The following is a 17,509-nucleotide window of genomic DNA, read 5'->3' as shown; positions in this document are numbered from 1 at the left end:
CGCTTCTGGTACACAATTTGATAAACTTTTTCCAAGGGTCGACTGACGATTTGGTGAGTGGGTAAACGTACAATCTTGTTTGGCTGGTAGGTGGTCACTTTAAAGTTTTCATCTTTTCCAGACTGCAAGGCTTCTTTCAATATGCCAAAGTTCACCACTCGACTGGTACGATAATTCAGAGTCAATCCTTTCACTTTAAACTCCGTGTGCACTTCTTGTTTGTTCCGGTATTCGTAGTCGTAATTTTTAGGACCGCCACTTGCGAAACTTAAAATTTTCTCGTCGGGATGCTCGTCTGTCCATGCTCCTAAACGGTCTCCTTCGATGCCAGTGTGATGTTGACCCGGGTACTCGATGTAGATGCAACTGTCCGTGTCAAAGTACAGGACGCGTTCCCCTAACAGTTCTAAAACTTCGTACAATTTTAAGCGAGCATGAGCTGTCACGTAAGCCGCAATGATGACATTTCTAAATTCCTTCGCTTCTACAAAGTCCAGATCTTCTTCGTAATTAACTAAGATCAAATCCTCGCGAACAACGTCCACGTGTTTCATGTATTTGGTTTTGTCATGAATCATCTGGAAGAAGCGGGAAGGTTCTGTCAAATACTCCGTCTTGGGTAAACACGGTCGTTGTGCCATTTTACCCCACAAGCAATTTAACATCCCTTTGGCAAACGATGCCTGCCTTCTTGTGCCCAGTATTTCTCTTTGAATGTCTTTTGGTCTTCGGGAGTGTGACACCAGGAAGGATAGCCACTGGCTTCTTGTTTCAGTTTCAAAAAAGCAGCCACGTAGTCTGTGAAAATGCCTTTCTGAGTTTGGTCACCCTTGTGGTATTCTTGTGTCTTGGGAAAGTGTTAAATTTCTTACACTTCTAACAGTTGGTATCCCATGTCTAGAGCTTTGTACAATTCCACGCTAACCCACGTCCCCGTCAAGGCATGTTCTTCCTGGGTGTGCTGACACGGTTGATCTTGGTTACACGTTTCGGCACAAGTACAGCACAAGGGAAACATCAGCTTGCCTTGACAATGGTGAGGTAACACGGGATGGTACAAGTCCATGGGAGGCAAAACTTTGCACTTGATCAAGCCTTCGTATTGTCGAATGGTTTTGAGGTCGATGTGTTGCGTTAACAATTGCGGGTGTCCTGCAGGAAAGTGACAATATTTGTACACGTAGGGATACAGCGAACACACGTTCAAGTATTTGATTTCTTCTCCTTTCACTTCGTCGACTTGGTACAGCAAACAGGTGGCATTGGTTCTTCCTCCGTACAAACTATCCCTCGGATTCAGGGGATCCTTGAACTGGTAACTTTCCACGGTGCTTTTAAACTCGGGAACGATTTTCAAACGGTGATCGTACTCGTGTTCCCACATTTCCACCACTTGGTTTCCCTGCTGTTCTAACTTCATGCGCCGCTGACAAGTGTCCTGGTACAAGTCTTCCATGGTTCGATGTAAAAACTGATTTTTAGTGCTACGGTCAGGGTAACAGACGGGACATCCGTGAAATAAACAACCGTTAAACTCGTACACGATCTTGGGGTTTTCTAAGTCCCACCCATCGACCGAATACGTTCCGATGGTCTTTTCTCCCCCTCCGTTGCGAACATTCTGAATCCATTTGTCTTCCTTGTCGCACAAGTAATGTAACCAGCGTAAGGCTTTGACCGAGTATTGATGTTTGACATAGTTGGTCGTTTGAGGACTGATGACAGTCACGGTGTTTTTAGGCATGAATCGTTGTCGGTAGACTAAGGAACATGCTTTGGCAATGGTGCAAGCTTCTTTCAAAGGATCGACCCCTCCGTGTTCCATGAACAGTTCTCGAAATTTTCCACAGGAACGCCGTAAAATGTCCACGTCGGAACGACAATACTTTAGCATTTCTTCCTGAAAGTCAAAAAGGTCCGAGGCGTGAGCCTGGTACCAAGCGTAGAAAGCTTCTCGTTGTTCGGTACGCATGTTGTCAGGGTCGTAATAGTGAGCCCCAGGCAAATGAGGTAGAACGGCATGTTGATTGGCTTCGGTATTGAAAAAGTGTGGAGAGTACCCTTTAGCCATTTCTGTCATTCCAAACGTTTTAGGCATTCGACTCAAAGGCATGGCCAAATAGCTCATCGAATCTTTAAACTGTACTTGTCCCACTTGCATGAAAATGATTTTGGCTCCGTTCAAAGTGACTTTAGGACGCTCGGTACCATGTTCCGTATAGTACCTGAGAAGAAACTGTCCATCGTACCCCGAGAAATTGTGAGCCATCACCGTGGCATGACGATGACAATCTCCGTAACGTTCGATGTTCTCTTGACTCCATGTCTTGTCGATGGGGTCTAAGACCCATCGGGCCAAATCGGCCAACGTGTTCGGTCCCCGAAAGATTTTTTCACGTCCTCCAGGAATTTTGTTGCAGTGAGGACAATGACTCAAGATAGGTTCTTGAATGCACTTCTCACACGCTCGATGAGCCACGCAGAAATTAGGAATGTGAATGCCAGTCTCTTGCATGCATTCGAAATAGAAAAAGATGAAATTGCCTTTCTTCTTCTTCTTGTGACCATCATCTTTCTCTTGTTGGGGTTGGTATTTTTGCATGTAGCATTCGTGTTCCAAGTCCACGATTTGGTGACAAATGTGACATTTTTTCTTTCCTCGACATACGTGTGTCTTGGCACTATTGGTATGTATGCCTTGTCCAAACGTAGGGCACAATCTCAGGAGTTGGCAAGCACATTTCTGCTGTGAACCGTGTGTCTTCAGATGTTGTTGGTAACAGACAGGGCTGACAAACGTGCGCAGACAAGCAGGGCAATGCACTCGTTCTTGTCCTTCGTCCAGACAGGGTTGAGAGGCCAAACATCCTGAGCATTTCGATCCACAATGTTTGTGTTGCTCTACATTGTTGTAACCATAGTCACATTTCTCACAGTAATAACCGTATCCCAGGAATGCGGCGATGGTGGTAATGGTATCGAAATGTTCATCGTGATGATAGAGATGAATGTATTTTCCGTCCTTGAAGTCTTGGCCTCGAAACAGCAGAGGTCCGCGCACTTCATGAGGGTACACTTTCAAGGTGTAGCGTGAAGCTAGGACATTTTGCAATTTTTGCAATTCAGGAATGCCACAGGGTTTGTCTTTGGACAGGCCGGCTTGTTGTAACAGGAGTTCTGCTTCATTTCGTTGTTTGGCTCGGTCCGATTTTCGAATGTTCTCCCAGGCTCTTTTCCATTCTGCTGTGTCGTTTTTGTCAGCATAGGATCGTCCTACTACAATAGCCCTGGCTAAACACATCTGGTCTTGAGAATTGTTGATTTGGACGAGGCTAGTCTTAATGCTGCGAAGGCCGTTCACCAATAAGACCTTTTTGCGTCCAGTCCCTTGAGAAGGAGAGACGTGGGTCATGGACAGAGTGGCTTTTCTATCGGTGATGTCAAACTGGTCATTGGATTGTTGCACGTGTTAAATCTTGTCCATGGTTTTGGAAGGGGTCAATTCTGCAGGGCTGCTAAACTCGATCCAAACATGGGATTTCAAGCCGTCGTGTTCTACGGAAAGTCTCAAGCGATCGTATTCTTTGGCTTCACATTGTCGCTTGAGTGTGGTGAGGAAAGAATCCCACATCTCGGTGATGAACCCTTCTGCTTTCTCCAATGGTAAGTCGGCCTTGAAATCTTTAAACTTTACCCTGCAAGTGTAAGCCGTGGTTCTAAATTTTCTAGAGGAGCGCTTTTCCGTCTCTAGAATGTGATAGTACTTTTCAGGGTTGACTAAGGGTGGTGAACTTTGACTAGGTGCAGACTCTCTGGGTTTTGATTCTTGTTCACTCATGTCCTCTTCAAAATCACTGGTATGAATTTGTGCCAAGACTTCAGCAATGGTACGAGGCAATAGATCACGTTTCTGTCTCTTACTTTCTTCTTCTTTCTTCACGAATGAATTGGATCGTTTCATCTTGACTGCAAAATGTCAAATGACTAAAGTTTAAACACCATGGGTCACTTTATATCCATGACAGACCAGCGTATATAAAGGGTGTGTGTCTTGTCCTTCCACTATTCATTTCACTCTCAAACTGAGCAGAACAATGGACGAGACTACACAGATCGAACTTTTCATCAGAGCTTTGCGAGGGGTCATTAGAAAATTTTCTTCAGACAAGCTGACGGACTACTCACCCTCCTTTCGAGATAAAAGTCAACATACTTGCTTATCTGTAAGAATAAAGGACATAGGTCTTCAGAGTGTCCAGACCGTCAAAAAAAAAAACAAAACAGGGGTTAGAAGAGACATAAGTCAAGATACCTGTTATCATTGTCAAGAAAAAGGACATCGGTCTCCAGATTGCCCTAAGAAACAACAGGAGCAAGAAGAAGAGGTGAGTTATGGAGAGGAAGAAGAGGAAGAAAGCGGACAGGTGAAGAAACAGAAACAGGAGAAAAAAAATAAGGGAAGAAAGTGAGGATGAAGAGGAGGAAAAAGCTGTGAAAGTGAAGACATTTAAAAAAAAAGAGAGATTGAAGACAGACAAAGAAGAAGCCTATGAACTTTTTAAAGTGCTATGTTGTGTTGTGAATTGGATTGTAAAATTTGTACCAGAATAGACAGTGTATAAAAAGTAAGTGTTTCTTGGTTTTGATTTTTAGAATAAGAATCTACACTCACGCACTCAATCATTCACACGTACTATATGGGTAAAAAAAAGGGTTTTTGAGCTTTAATTGATGTTGGCAATTGAAATACTATCTCTTTTCGAGAGAAATGGGTGGCCCTGAAAAGGGCCTTTGGGTATTTGTTCGTTTTAAACAACAAAACTTAGGAAGCAATCAACTTTAGCTGCCTTAAGCCTTTGCCACGGCCAAGGCCTACTTCTGGACTGCATACTGAAGATGATGATGATTTGGTATAAATAATTAAGGGTGGTATGGTAGGTCTTGTGACAGGGTTGGGTTGTTTAGCTCGGGAAGGTCTTTTTCTCTTCCGTCGTAATAAAGAAGTCTGATACATTTGTTTCAAACTTCTTAACTCCGCTAAAATGTCTAACAGTATCGTAACCGTTTGACTTTCACCCTCTTGTTTATTTGCTGCTTCTTCTTCTTGTTTCTTTCTTAACTCTTTTTCTTGATGTTGTAGAAGAAAAATTTGTTCCGCTTCCTTTTGCTGTTGTATAAATTTCTCCAACTCTTCTTTCTGTCTCTGTTTAAAATTCTCCACGTGTGGTAAAGAAGGAGAAGGTAACGAATGTACTGGTTCCGGAACAAATTCTTGTGAAAGAAAATCCACAAAATCCCAATTCACCTCTTCTGGAAGTAAGTCCGGGTTCACTTGGGTAGTCTCTACGGCCGGTGCACCCCAATTTATTGTCTTCTGAGTTTTCGTCATGTTTATGCTAACTGTGTCGCATGGATAGTGCCTCTATATAGGGAATGCGACGTCAAGGACTGCTCTCTTCCGATTGGACGAATGGTGACTGAATTTTGTAACGCATGTTTGGATTGGTCAATGAACTCAATCCGTTTCGATCCTCCTTTTCCCTATAAATAACCGCAGTTTGCTGCATTCCTTCACCTGTTATCGTCACCAAGATGGGGACCGACGTGGAATCCTCTACTCTCGTCTCTTCAGCGATGTTTAGAACGGACTTACCCATATACGTAAGATCCTCGTGGACTATTGTGAAGATGACGGATACATGTGTGTGGAAAAGAAGAATCTACGTAGAAAGACAAGGTTGTTTAAAGAGGGCTTTGATTTACGGACCATAAGTGAGACAGAGTTTAAGGAAAAGAAGGAGACCTCTATGTTAACAGTATGGTATGTTAACATAAAACCAAAGGCCCTTTTCAATGCCAATCCTATGCCTCGAAAAGACATTAACTTTCATGCCTAAATTTCTTTTTAAAAATTGTCTGTTGTCTATTGTCTGTGTTCTATCCATCTCCCATTTTCCATTTCCATTGCCTCTAGACAGGCCCACCATGTTCAATTTCTATTGTTCCTAGACAGACCCAATCCAATGTCCCTCTATAGTCCCATCCATGTTAAAATTTCCTATGTTAAATTCCCATTGTCCCTCAACAGTCCCATCCCACCATGTTAAATTCCCATTGTCCCTACTGTACAAACTCTGTGCTCTCCATGTTAAATTTCCACAGTCACTACGGTACAACGTCCCTATTTTAAGATTAAAGTCCCCTAGTCCCTACTGTATCTCCATTCACTACTCATAATGTTACTACGTGTATTGGTAATAGGGGCCGAATTCAAATAAATGATGTTGGTTTCGCACGCTGGGGATAACCAATGGAAATTCATCCGCATGAAGACCCATCAGAAGCGCTTAAACGATTTTTCCATTGCGAGGAAATCGAAATTAGTGAACAGACACTCTGTGGTCGTCATAAGCAGTGCAACAGCCGAAGACTCCGTCCGCTTCAAGTCCACGCAGATAACCGAAGACATTTTTATTTTTGTAGGCCTGTAAGTTCCCCCGGCCCCTTTTTCAGAGCTATTCCGGGTCGGTTCCAAAAGCCTGTAACGGTCGAATTTGCATAGCTGGGATCGCCAAGAAGAATGGAAATATTCCGTTACTCGTTTGCATCAACACAAACTTTGACAAATTTAATGTAACCGAGGTAAATGCTACTTGACCACATTGAGCCGATTAAGCTGCATCCGGGTTACTTTTGTCGGAGAAAGATGTATTGTGACCCAGCACATATTTCCTATTGCGCTCCTTTTCTTCGCAACTAGGATTTTATTAAGATCAACAATGCCTTCATGATATGAGGTTATTTATAGTATGCTGTTCAATTACTAATCTGAGAAAATTACTACAGGATTCCAACTAAAGAGTCTTGTTAGAGAGCATAACAACGCATTAACTATACTTGGAGAATGGCTGCTCGAGTGAAAAATTTACGTCCTCTTTGGCTGCAATATTTTGAAGACACCATCGTTGTACTGTGTAGGATCTGCATGATCGCATGTATCCTTAAAACATATCATATCATCTTTGTTGTATCTAGCAAGTCTGAGAATCATATTGGCAACATTAACGTTGCCTGAATGTGCTTTGATATCCTTTCCGCCGATATGAAAATGTATGCAGTTTGAGAACGTCATGATATCGCTGTTGCAATATACAACTTTGGTATTGGCTGAGTGATTGTTATTGACGCCCTGAGTAGGTTTTCATCAGTTTCCAAGAATGTTTCACAAGGGAGAACACCGAGACGTATCTTGCATTTTAAACTCTATTCGTCATGCTGGGTGCAAATAATACTGATACATTCAGCTGCTTCGATCTCGCATATCAGAATAGTCTACTTAAGATTGAATATAGCTTTTAATCGAGCCAATATGAAGCTTCATGAATTATCGGTTTCGTCTGGTACCTTTTGCAAGACAAGTGAAATGTGCTTCCCATTGCCATATTTGCAATTGTTGAATCAGTATTTGTTTGTTGTAACTTAGTCAGACTATGCTAAACAGTTACATGAATGATTTTATTGACCGTCGTGAGCACTTTTGACTATGATGGGAGTGAAACTATTACCGGAAACGCAACCGCCTTATTTGACGAGTTACTAATTGTCGTAGACAATCTTGAATAGATTGGACCGCCTGCAATCCCAGATTTTCAAACGGCGCGCTTTTGTGGCAGTCAACCACCAGTATATCAAATTGTTTAGCCATCTATGCCACATTCAAAGAATCTTTAGCGCTCCTGAGAACAATCATCGGGCAATATTACCGAGGATGTTTCCGTATTATGTCGCGCACTTTGGTTGTCACAAATGTGAGTTAATCGTGTATTCTCACGATCGTCATTTTATTTATTAAGATTCATCTTTAATGCACAGTTGTAATGTCATAGTCTCCCTGCGCAGGTCCCACACGTGACCCACCTGGTCCATGAGAGAAAACGTAAGTTCTTGAGTCAAGGATTCTTACATGGAAGATAAACGGGTGTCGCAGGAGTAACTGAGAGCAGGTCACCCTCATTCGCATTCTATGACAAGCCGAACAACATCAACCCTGCGTGACAATACTTTATGAACCTGAAAAGGTTCGCACTATAACTGCCACTGATGGTGTCACAGTTTAGATTAACCCGAATTAATCAGAGTTGTTCTCAGCCTTGTTTGAGTGCGTTTAGAATGATTACCCAGTAATCATCAAAATCACCGATTAGCTTGTGCAAATTGAACTCGGTGACTTGGACTCATCGACGACCTTACTCGACTGCCTCAGCGGTAATATTGGCGGCATTTTCTTCATCTGCAATAAATCAGTGCGATTTCGGCCCGCCTAGTCTGTGAAGGAATTTAAATATGCAACTCTGCTGCCGTGGCACCAAGCTACCTTACAGATCACGGTAGTACTAAAGACTGATATGTCACGTATAACATAATTTACATCATATGATCTGCGTGCAAATGTTAGTATTTCAGTTAAACACGATCTTGTTTTGACTTAATAATTTTGCCATATACAAAAATGTTGTTTTAGTTGTATAAACAACTAATAACAACCAAGAAAAGTCAAAGGCGATTCGTGTGTAATATGTAATATACTGTCACCAACAAACATTAAGTAACATTATCAATGCTTCATCCTTTGCACGTTTAATATCGTTCATTGCCTTTTCCTGTTCTTTCATACTCTTTTCCTGCGATTTCAGTTCATTGTGGCACTCCGAAAGTCTTTGATTAAGTTCGTCGGTTAATGTTTTAAATTCTTTCTCTTTCTCCCCTAATTTCTTGTTATTCTTTCTTTCTCAAATCGATGTATTTTCTTTCCCAGTCTGTTTTTTCAGTACATCTGATATTAGCATCTTGTCTATCTTGCTCATTCTTCAAATCACGAGGAACATAATTCTGCAACAGTTCAAAAATATGGTTGTTATTATGATCGACAAAGAAAGAAGCGTTATTAGAAACAAGTGCGAAGGAAAGAAATCAATAATTCAGAAAGAAATATGAACAATAGAGCAACTATACTACTGCTGCTGCAATAACTGTAACAACATCAGCAGTTTTACCTACTATTATGTTTTCTTTCTTTCTTTGATTGTTTCTTATTTCTTTGTTTCTTTCTTTTTCTTTCTTCCATCCTACCTTCCTACTTTCCTTCCTTCGTTCCTTCCTCCCTCCCTTCCTTCCTTCCTTCCTTCCTTCGTTCGTTCGTTCCTTCCTTCCTTCCTTCCTTCCTTCCTTTCTTTCTTTCTTTCTTTCTTTCTTTCTTTCTTTCTTTCTTTCTTTTTCTTTCTTTCTTTCTTCTTCATCTTCATCTTTTTCTTCTTTTTTCTTCTTCTTTTCTCCTTCTTCTTCTTCTTCTTGTTCTTCTTCTTCTTCTTTTTTACCTGCACTATTTCATTTTAACTACTTCAATCTTTTGTTGCCGCTAGGTTTGCTTTTGGGATATTGAGTCCAATTTTGTAACAATGAAGATCTTACATTTTCAACATATTATACTTCTATGTGCTTCAAATTCATTGTATCTATGTCTGGTAGCAACAGTTTCATTATGTTCCCCATTCAATGTTACACTAACAGCGAGGCCTAACTGTTATGGCTATTCTGCAATCGAACAACATATAGCTGTACCAGAATTGTCTTAGATGCATGTATAGTTATCGATCATTTGAGATCGGAATCCCAGATACATGAGCAAAATTTAGTAAATTGTCACCATGCTGATTCAGTTCTCTTAAGATGTTAGTTCTCTGTAGCTCTCTTGATCTACATTCTTCTCATACTACTACCACTGTTACTGCTACTACAACTACTACTTTTGCTGCTGCTACTACTACTACTGCTATTACTACGACTACTGCTACTACTACTACTGCTGCAACTATTAATACTCTTACTAATACTACTACTACTACTACTATCTATATACATATCTATATCAACATTGGTGCAGGTACATTTGACTATTAAACGACGGGTATACTCTGTCAAGAATATAGGAAATAAGGTAGCGGTATGGCAGGTAGAAGAGATCTAATAGGAAAGATAAACAAAGTAAAAGAGTGTCAATATGCGTTTTCATCCCTTCATACTCAGACCTACGGAGCCCCAGAGAGACCAATCCGGCTACCATGGCGGAGGAAAGATAAACGCACCTCAAGGGGTACAGTCATGAGAATCACTAGATCTTACGTGTGGCTGACAATTGTGTTATAAGGTGATCTGACAGCGGTCGTCATGTCGTAAGCATTCCAAAAAGACTATGATTGAATACTACAGATCAATTATAATTAAAGTTTTTTTATGTCATGTTTCTTATAAACATGCATTTCCCGTGTGCTATTGATGTTGCTCTGCAATATATTATTTTATCGGATTATACATATGACGGTGTCATAATCAATAGTAGAATTCCGTGCAGCGGGTCACAAGAAGTTTTTGAATACATGAACTTTCCGATAAAGTGGTTGTTTGGTTTTCAGTTAGTAGACAAACTGTGAGGGCAATATATCGGAAGTACTAAGAAGATCATCAACCCCATGAATAAGGAGCGACTGGATTTTTTTTTACAACAGAATTCTCCAACTCTTAAAATGAAGGACACCAAAATGATCGGGCTTTAGAGTGTAATAAAAGCTCTTGGTAAAACATAAAACAATGGGAAATCGGCGAAAGCTCATAAGTGAAACCCGAGGGTCAAGGGGTTAATGGCTAGCCACAGCCTTAAGGACCCCTAAGATCTTGAGGATAATCTGGTAACCATAGACTCCAAAAAGGCTGATATAAGCTTAACCGACCCATCTACACAGGCCATGCTGTTCTTGACTTTTACTATACCCATGTTAAAGCCCATCTCTTATATTCTAATGGTAACAGCCTGATCATGAAAGTGGCGACGGAAGACAACTATAGGGATATTTCTGCGGAGGAAAATCTCTACTATATGATTGACTATATGCACACCAACACTTCACAGCGACGTTAATAGAAAGATCATCTGAAAGTCTAAAGATGAATAGACCCAAGTCACTATCCACTGCATTCGTCATCCTACGCTTCAAGATGTAATCTATAATGCGTCCGTCAGTGCGGAAGACACGGCTAACCTCCGACTGCAGCTACACCTTGAAGAAATTCTTGTAGAAAAAAGTGTTACACCACACCAACGCAGCGGTACGTTGCAAACACATAACTTGGGTGGTTAGCCTGACAAAGACAAGTCTCTCTACACTCTCCACCGGACACAACAAAACTGGATTGATCCCAATGGGATCACGAGCCGACCCTGTGTCGCGTCCAAACACAGGTGGAGGCCAACTCAGAGTTTGAACCTCCTTACTGGATTAGGGTTAGATCGCCTTGTAGCGGTTGGAGAAAGTGCTTACTTGTGTCTACGGCTTGGTCATTTTCGCTGTGGGCCAATACGCGAAAACTGATGCAATGAGTTTATGCCGCACAGATAGAAAGCTCTGCCACACGGCCTGTCTTTTTTTTTTTCGTCCACTTATTGCCATAATTTTATCCGCCGCCTCCACTTTCCAGTAAACCCTGAGACTTTAAGGAGCATACAGCCAGGTCGCATGCCGATGGAGGGTCTCCTAATGACATTAAGATCGTGGGTCAGTTCGACGCCGGACTTAGGACAGTGTCGCATGTCATTCATATTTACATCTTGGCAGCCCTGGAAGCTTTCCAAGGCTCACAGATATGTCTCAGCAGCGCTTTTTACCGTTCCAGCCCCCATGAATGTGAACGTTTCTGCCCCTCACACAGCACCAACAATCTCAGAAGGAACATGCGAGTAGATGGACAGGACCATCACACTGTTTCGTTCTTTTGCCAGCAACGCGGACAGTATGAGAACTTTTTGGAGTGTACTGGCATTCGACAAGTATGGCCGTGTTAGATTTTTCCTTCGCGAGAGGCATAACAACACCACCGGTCGCTGGTCCCTACCGTCTGATTGCATTAACTTGACCCCTTGGGCAGTGGCAAGAACCACTTGTTTCTGAATTTCTTGACGTCTTGAATGAACTCGAATCGGCTGTACATAGTCGCTCTAGGGCCGAAAAACTTTGATCGCGACAAGTGCAACATTATCGTTTACTACGACCTTATGATTGATGAAAGAATCCCACTAGACTTTTCTTAGCCGTGGGAGGCAAAACAACACCGACGTGCTATATCAAGCTCACATCCCAAAGGTTATCAGTATCAATATCTCTTTTAGTGAAACCAACGACCACGAGCTGCGTAAAGTCCATCCCGAGCGATGAGCTGTGCTACCAATTAGAGGCACCAGGCAACATCGCTGTCTTCCAGGCCGATAGCAGGCTGAGTTACGCTGATAAGCTGCTTAATGGAACACAGGTCAAGGCTGCTGTTTGGCGGCGCTTTGCAACTTGACAGACTGCACTCAGTCGTAAAATGTCGCCACAAAGCAATCCGTCCACGCCCAAGACGTTGTCGCAAAATGTAATCTGCTAACAAAGACGCTTAAGTGAAAATGAACGCCAATGAAAAGGACGTGGCTCCTAAAACGTACGCCAACAACAAGAATGTGGCTCTAATACACAATCCCGACGTCACAGTCGCTAGGCTAAGCGAAATGATGTTGACAAGGTATGTTGACGAGCAAGCCGCTCTCAGAGTAACCAAGGTTGGTGACACCAGTTTTAGGCCTTGTGTTACTTACTCAGTTGGGAATCCCGATACGGTAACTGTTAATGGGCGCTACGTTTCCTTGCGTGTGGAGAGGGTGTGGGTTGAGCCCACCATATACCTTTTTATAGTCATGGGTGGGGTTTTATTAACGCAAGTTGATGCGGTTTTCTTATAATAAGATTGGCGTTTCCTTCAAGGACTACCCTGCTTGTTGTTAGCAAAAGGATGGAAACGTTGGGACAATAATATAATAACCATCATTTAGGCCTCAAAGCCAAAATATGTATTTTTATTAGAATGTTTGAAATCTTAGGAAGATCTTCGTTCCTAGTTATGGTCAGACTGCTTTTCGAAGTGTTATTTAGAAAAGGCCTGCCCAATATCAATTATAATTTATCCAGTTGTAACGGCCGTAGACAGTCCCCATAACTACCGTCTGAAAACGATCGGTGATATCGAAGCTAAGCTTAAGGTAGAGATTGAGTGGCGCCGGTCTCTCAGCAAGAAGTATGTTCGTACTGTCTACATTGTCAACGGCATGGCGGAGACGTCAAGTACCTTAGCCGTATGCGTGGGGATCGCTGGTGCGTGGGTGCTCGCTACTCTAACGACTGATCCTCTCGCTATCTCTTTAGAGAGAATATTTGTCGTGAGCTGAGTCTTCTCGTTGGCTGAAAGTATACAGTCTGACGCTTCCAAGTCAAGGCCCAAAGGTACGATTAGAATCGGATACTGGTCGATGGTACGCGCAACTCCATCGCAAACATAGTCTCGCCACATTTATGATATGCCTCCTTCTCTAATGAAGAGTTCCCAGAACCAGACGTTACTCTTTCCTATTTAGCGATTTATGGGTTGTAATACCGCCACAATTCCATTGGTGTGGGTCCGCTGGCGAAGGTACCGGCTCTAATGAGCTGATCAGTTTCGTATGGATCCTAAAGACCATTAATATGCTACATCAGCTCCACTTCTGATGCGCTAAAGAAAATTTCCATTAGCATATCTATCGAAAAAGACGGGAGATGAGTACCTCAAAGAGTCAGGTGGCTTAAATGGTTTATGCATCTATAATACGTCTAATATATCTGATATAAGCGTATAGTCGTCCGAGGGAGTAAAATCGTGACGCTCCATAACCAAGACCTTTACAAACTAGTGTACATTCATCCTATATTGATATGCTACCTGTTCAGGAAATATTCCAGTCGTTTTTAAAATTCATATCTCGAGATTATTACTGGATACCCACGTGGAGGATTGCGAGAATAAAACGGGTATGGCTAGTGGTTTGAGTAAGTCTCTTTTATCAGGTCTTTAGAGAGATGGTTTGCATTATAATCGTCTTATCTCATCTACGGTTATCTCACATATCTTATCCACCTTTTAGCAGAAATTCTAGACCCGCCTAATCCTCGTTTGTCTGCTTCCTTGACAGACCGTATTTATGCTGAAGGAGAAAACATCTCTTTATTTATCCATGAAATGAAGTTCTCTTTAATTGATTGTTTGTCCACTCGTTTGCTCGCCACGCTTCGACCCCTTCGTTTTGATTATTCTACTATATCCGCTACATGCCCATTTAGACCCACAATCAGGCACCTCCTTTTGACTATTCTACTATAACATCCAGACGCCTATTTAGACCTCCGACAAAAAAGCGCACAGATCTATTATAAACGTTCGTAACAAATTGTCACGTATGGTTCAGTCAAATCGGCCTATTACTACAGCTATGATTGACACTGAAGAATCCTAACAAGACAACTAGGGTTTTGCACAACACATTGGGCAAAAACTTTAAAACCAAGAAACATAAATTTTTTAATAAACTACCATAACTGCATAGGTTTTAAGAATTTTTTGTGTGTGGAGAGCTAGATACATAACTTCGTTCAACTTACTTTAAGTCGTCTTTGTAATCCTTTTAAGTCCACGGTTTGAAGGGCTGACATTGCTTCAATTATTGTAGCTAAATCAACTTATCCGAACCTGTAGCCGATGAGTCAGTTCTTTTTACGGAATCCTTATCTCCAGCTCTCCTATGAATGGATTGATGTGAGTGATATTGGTGAGTAATTTGTTCATGCGATATGAATAAAGAGAAAACTATTAGTTTCATCTTCCTAATTTTGCTGTACCCTGTATGTGCTAACGGACATGTGCAACCTGATATGTCTGCATGATATAAATTACCAGAGACACAATTGCCAGGTAAGTTCATTAGGTACGATAAGACTTGATTAGCTTATCGAAAAATGTATATTTTTAATACTGAATATGATTATTGCTCTTTGCATACGTTTTACACCAGTTAAACAGATTAAACATTATCTGGCCTGTTCAACAGAGGAGGCCCTATCGTTGGAATGTGCAAGTGATGTCCATACTAACATGAGAAAAACTTAAAAATTAGAGCAAGAAGTTCAACAGCTAGTATAATTTAGCACCGTAAAGCAGAACGCATTATAAATGAAGTTATATTCTTAATATAATTACATACCTTGCGGATCTCGGACTGTTCCTGCTATTAATGCTCGCCATTACTAAAATGAAAACCAGCTTAAAAGATTAAAAATCTTGTGTGATTGATATATATATATATATATATATATATATATATATATATATATATATATATATATATATTGTAATTTGGAACATCTGTTGTAATTAGGTGATAATGGGGTGATAATTAACCTTTTGCAGTGCATGCAAGCACTATTATTTTTATAACTAACGTAAAGGCATGACTGGTGAGATAGACTGCACGACAAAATAAGCCAATATTCTTTTCCAGAGAATATAAAGCAAATAAAAACAGCCTCATTGTTTCAACATAACGGGATGGAGATGCACGAGGAGAAAAAGAGTACAGTATAGCCTCTCACCTTAAAAGTTACCTCTAATATGTATCTACCTTGGTAAATCAGTGCAAGCTCAATTTATAATATAATGCGCTTTTACATTGCTTCTTTTAGCTTCTTACGTACATAACATCAACTGTGCCATTTTTTTAGATATGGAAGTTAATTACCGTGAGTATAGCTTATATTCTAAATTAATTTGGTAATAAAAATAGTAAAAGCACTAACAGAAAATGAAATGTAAATGAAGCTCAATATGCTTTAATTTCTGAAAACAAATAGCTAAAATTCCATTATGGTACTGGTATACTTCTGACAGACAGTGAGCGCCGCGCAGACACACACACACACACACACACACACACACACGCAAAGACAGAGAAAAAAAAACCATGAGACCAAAATTAATATCCACAAAATACGAACATTTATAAATTTCGAAACCTGTATATGTGTTATATATTAAAAAGGACATAACAGAAGATGTATGGTTCGAAATCAGAATATATTGTACTAAATGTGAAATATAGTTTTCAAATAATAAGGTAACAAAATTCCACCCTGAAATTAATCATATTTTTGCGTTGAAAGAGATTTTTTATCGCGCTATCTAAAATGTTCAGTTACTCCGGCTATCTTCATTTTGCTGTGACTTTTTACAAGTTGCCGTGAGTAAAAATCGAAACAAGTTTTATACATTTAGTTTATATCTATGTGAGATATACGTACACAGAAAATCATAATGTATACTTTTGACAAAAGACTTTTTAACAGACACAATACAGTTAAAAGAACTATAATATGTTCTAAACTTGAAAAGTCTTGAACTGACTTGTGTCGATTTAAATTCAAGAATGGGTCCGAAGCATTTAGTCTTGAAGATTGTCCGAGCCGGATATATACAGCACGTCACATCAGCATCTCAGTTCGTGATACCGGTTAATACAGAATTAGGAAAAAAAATTCAACACGAGATATGTTACAAGCATAATGAAATCTACTCATCTCATCGTACCTGATCTTTCACCTGACGTGTACTTCGTAAAAAGAAGCAAAACATTCACTAGATGTCAAATGAGTTTGACAGTCGCAACTTTGTCCTGTTAGCTTAATAAGGTGAATCGAAACCGAGGCAATCCTTCAACAAGTCAAAATCGAGGCACTAAATTTAGATGCATGACATTACTTCCTGGTCTGTAGTACACTTCCAGTTTCAACCAGTAGTGGTTGAATGGAGATTTGAGATTTGGATTACTAATCAGAGTTCACCCAGTCAAGCTCCCGAAAACTCTTCTTCGCAACAAACGAGGATGCAGCATTCATCATGAATCCCCATGGGTAACAAACGTTTCATCACTAACAAAATCTGAAACCATTATTCTGCCACTGCTGTTTGAGATTTTTTTTTACAGATCAGGGTTCGCCCATGCATGGGGACGCGCACGGTTTTGTTGAAATTTCACCCCGATAAGACACCGACTCGCCGCGGCAACTTTTATTAGTGAAGTTTCCAATTATTAATTTATTACATTCCATTTCAATGCCAGAAATGATCATGATTGATTAAAGACGTGTATTACCACGGATGCGATTTCCATGATTGAGGAACGAGACACGTACACTTTAATCTTTTCATAAAGAACTATTGAACTAAAAACAATTACAGACTATAGATAGTAATTTTAAAATCAATAAGATTTCTTTGGTGGGGGTGGGGTGCATCGTACGATTTTCCCTCATGATGTTAAGTTTATGTATGAGTTGTTTTCTCTCATGTGCAAGATATAAACCATGGCCTAAACGAGACGTTTCAAGTTCGAATCTCAATCGAGGAAAATTTTGGAAAATTGTTTCCCTTTTTCTTTATTATTTGAGGAAACGGCATATGTTACGATGAACTTTCACTATCCCGAGCACGCATAATAATTTGAGATGCAACGTAATTAACACTGATAGAACATGCCCGTTGACAGCAAGAAATTATGTGCAAC

At 40.6% G+C, this 17,509-nt stretch overlaps 1 long non-coding RNA gene across 1 annotated transcript; it reads right to left on the bottom strand.

Moving 5' to 3' along the window:
- Positions 1–8,622: 8,622 nt before the first annotated feature.
- On the bottom strand, positions 8,623–16,615 carry LOC149798012 (uncharacterized). The gene is made up of 4 exons (XR_016421941.1): positions 16,534–16,615; positions 15,155–15,197; positions 14,556–14,693; positions 8,623–8,889 (listed from the first exon to the last, which is right to left on the bottom strand). It is a non-coding gene; the product is annotated as an uncharacterized LOC149798012 (long non-coding RNA).
- Between the last annotated feature and the right edge of the window lie 894 nt (positions 16,616–17,509).

This window comes from Sinohyriopsis cumingii, chromosome 6 (assembly GCF_028554795.1).
Source record: "Sinohyriopsis cumingii isolate HCF-2022 chromosome 6, ASM2855479v2, whole genome shotgun sequence".
In the NCBI taxonomy this organism is placed as follows: domain Eukaryota; kingdom Metazoa; phylum Mollusca; class Bivalvia; order Unionida; family Unionidae; genus Sinohyriopsis; species Sinohyriopsis cumingii.
This window is presented reverse-complemented; position numbering and strand designations above follow the sequence as displayed.